The sequence below is a fragment of the Chenopodium album genome, chromosome 21 (genome assembly GCF_948465745.1).
Source record: "Chenopodium album chromosome 21, dcCheAlbu1.1, whole genome shotgun sequence".
Lineage (NCBI taxonomy): Eukaryota > Viridiplantae > Streptophyta > Magnoliopsida > Caryophyllales > Amaranthaceae > Chenopodium > Chenopodium album.
Window position 1 is genome coordinate 4,939,677 of NC_137854.1, and position 3,482 is coordinate 4,943,158.

The window sequence follows — 3,482 nt, forward strand, 5'->3', positions numbered from 1 at the left end:
TCACTAGTCACTACCCTACCAAGAATAAAAATCTCAGTATTATTGGATAAATAAACAAAGTTTAGTTCAGTTTAGCTCTAATCAATTCAGTTCATTCTAGTTCAGTTCAGTTCAATTCCATTCAATTCATTTCAGTATATCAGAACAGGCCTAAATCATCAACACTTTGGTTGAAGTGTATCATCTGTAAGCCAAAAGAAAAAACTTAAATTCAAGACACATATGTTAAGAATAAAGTTGGACATGGGTTGAGCCGACATGATAACTTTGTTAAACACAACATGTAACTCCACAAGATATAAATCCGATACAATAGAACAAGCACACCAATGGGCCATGGTTGTCCTGAATATTATTTCTAAAAGTTGGAACTAACACGACAGACCATGTCGTATGCCAACCTATAATTTTTTTTATGTACGAAGTAGAACTTTTTAAGAGGGCTTATTGGCTCGATATAGTGACTCACCAATATATGCATTCCATTTATTAAAGATTAAAATAAAACCAACCCGACACAATACGATTTTTTCTTTATCCATTCTAAAGTCTAAACCATTCTTAAGAAAACAAAAGAGTGAAAAGACCTGTTCACATAACACATTCGGTTACCCGACCTAACCTGTTTATAACCAAACCCCTCATTAATTTTTTATTATTAAATGAAATCCCAAGGCAACAAATGAAACTCGCCTAAAGAGTAAGGGGTCCACAAGCCACTTTGCTTAGCTCCAAACTCCACAAATAATCCACTTGACCACTTCCAAAATTCACAACCCAAAAATGCTTCATAAAATAAAACTTTGATTTGTTAAAAAGATCGACTAGTAGACCTACGCCGTATCGTACAACCACTTTTATTTTCCCACCCACTGAATTCTATAAATAAAATCAAATTAAATACACTTCTAAAAAAATAAACTAAATAAATCACAATCTTTCCTTTTTCTCTCTTTTTTTTGACCGTAGACCACACCAACATTGAATCGAATATATTTTATTTATTTAATTTTATATTTCCAATTAAAATTCTCCCTTCTTACGTCACCCTTCTTCTCCTATACCTTTCACATTTGACCTCTTTTCTTCTTCTTATACCATTCTCTCTCTTCCTCCTCTTTCTCTCTCTTCTTCTTCTTTCTCTCCCATTTTTCCAAATATTTCTTTCCTTTCATTTTTATTTGATTGAATTGATTGACTGATTTATCAATCACAAAAATTAACAAAATTTCCCATAAAATTAAATTTTAAAAAAATTATCATGGGTAAGGATGAATTATACATAAGTGTGCCAAGTTTTTTCAAGTGTCCAATTTCATTAGATGTAATGAAATCACCAGTGAGTTTGTGTACTGGTGTTACCTACGACCGCACCAGCATCCAACGGTGGTTAGACAGCGGCAACAACACGTGTCCGGCTACGATGCAAGTGTTAGACACCAAGGATTTCGTTCCTAACCATACCCTTCAACGCCTCATTCAGATCTGGTCCACCAACCACCATTCCGCCTCTGCTCTCAAGGGTGCTCTTCTTCCGCAATTCCATTCTGTGTCATCTGCTTTTGTATCGGATTTGATAAAACAATTGTTAAAATTGGAGGATGAGAAGGAGAAGGATGATGGGGTTTTGTTCGAGGGTGTTGTTAAGATTCTGTGTTTCGCTTCCGAATCGGTTGAGAACAGGAGATTTCTTGGTTCTAATGGGGTTTTTGTTGATTTCTTGATTCGAGTCGTGTCCTCGGGAGGTCCGGATCTTTCCCCGGACCTCCTCGAGGCCGTGCTCAAACTACTCCATCTTGTCATTGCCTCGAATAATAATGGTGCAGCAGGCAATGACAAGATGGGTAGTAGCAGCCGCTGCGACCTTGTTTCGGCCCTGTCTCAGGTTCTTAAAACTGGCCGGCCAGGGTCCAGGGTCGCAGCGGCTGGGATACTCGAGGCATTTGCTCAAGATATCGAAAAGAAAAAAACCGTGTTCGATCACCAAGAGCTCGGTGTTGAGCTCTTGGGAATACTAAAGCAAGGGAGATTCGAACAAGAGGTAGAGAAACAGGCAGTGTTATCCTGCCTGATTTCTCTCGCCTCCCCTCGGCGCAACAAACAAAAGTTGGTCCGAGCGGGAGGAGTTAAAACCATAGGCGACATGATTACCTCACACGGTAACAATAGTATTAGCGTTAGTACTAATACTATTGTTACCGTTGAGCTCCTTTTCACCCTGCTAGAAATGCTAGCAGGGTGCACGGAGGGTCGCCTAGCTATAATTGATGATCCGAATTGTATACCAATGATAATCAACAAGTTAATGAAGGTTTCGAGCGCTGTAAACGAGCATGGTATTACACTACTATGGGGTTTGTGTTACTTGTTTCGCGATCAAAGAGTTAAGGAATCTGTTATGAGAAGCAATGGTGGATTAACCAAGATATTATTGTTGATGCAGAGTGATTGCTCCCCTGCTGTTAAGAGGATGTGCTGTGATTTGCTTAGGATTTTCAGGGTTAATTCTAAGTCTTGCCTTTCTAGCTACGATACTAAAACTACCCATATTATGCCATGTTAGTCTTGGGTTAATTTTTTTATTTTTCAATTTGGGTGATGAAATAGGTGAAAATTTGGGAGAGATTAATATACAAGAATTTTGTAAATGATAAGGAAAAAAAAAAGAAAAGAAACGAAAATTTTGATGAATTATAGAAAGGAAATTCATTCCTTCATTTATTGTTATTTTGTGACTAGCTGTGAATACTAAATTTACCCATATAGCCATATTATGCCTTGTTAATTACTGTAATTTTTTTTTTTTTTTGTTTGTTTTAGATTATGTCAAAAAAAACAGGATTTTTTTCCGGTGCAATTGCTAGATGGGATAATAATGAACTAAGTTATCAAAAATGATACGGTAGATGTATAATTTTTAAAAAAATTATTGACAAATTCGGGGTAGGATTTTTACTAAACAAGGTAATATAAGGCAAAACACTTTTGGGGTGATATGTTTAGGCTAAAGTATTAATTAGAAAACTGAAATTATGATTAAGGATATAGACAATGTACTATAGTAAAGGAATATGCCAATGAGTTTTACCACAAATTTGCACAATGTAGCGTAAGCGTTTACCAAATATACCAAGACAAGAATATTAGGCATATTTTTATAAGTAAATTGTAGTATGCACTAAGATGCTTTCTTCCACTTCTTCTTTTTACTCTTTTTGACATACGGATTCATTATTTTTTTGGGTGAGTGAGGTTGGCACATCTTTTATTTTGTTGTCATCCATTTACTTGGGAAATCATTTTCCACCACCTTTCATTTCATACCAACATTATTAACGAGGAAAATCCATGTTTAAATCTAGATTACTGTTTAATAGATGTAGCTTTATACTCCCTTAATTTGTCAACTTCGTGTGATCAAAGTTTCATGTTTACGTGTATTTGCATCTATATCCTTCAAAGCTATATATTGCTTTCATATT

General features: G+C 35.8%; 1 pseudogene; it reads left to right on the forward strand.

The window, feature by feature from the left end:
* The first annotated feature begins 1,048 nt into the window (after positions 1-1,048).
* On the forward strand, positions 1,049-2,751 carry LOC145602300 (U-box domain-containing protein 27 pseudogene; annotated as a pseudogene).
* Positions 2,752-3,482: the final 731 nt, after the last annotated feature.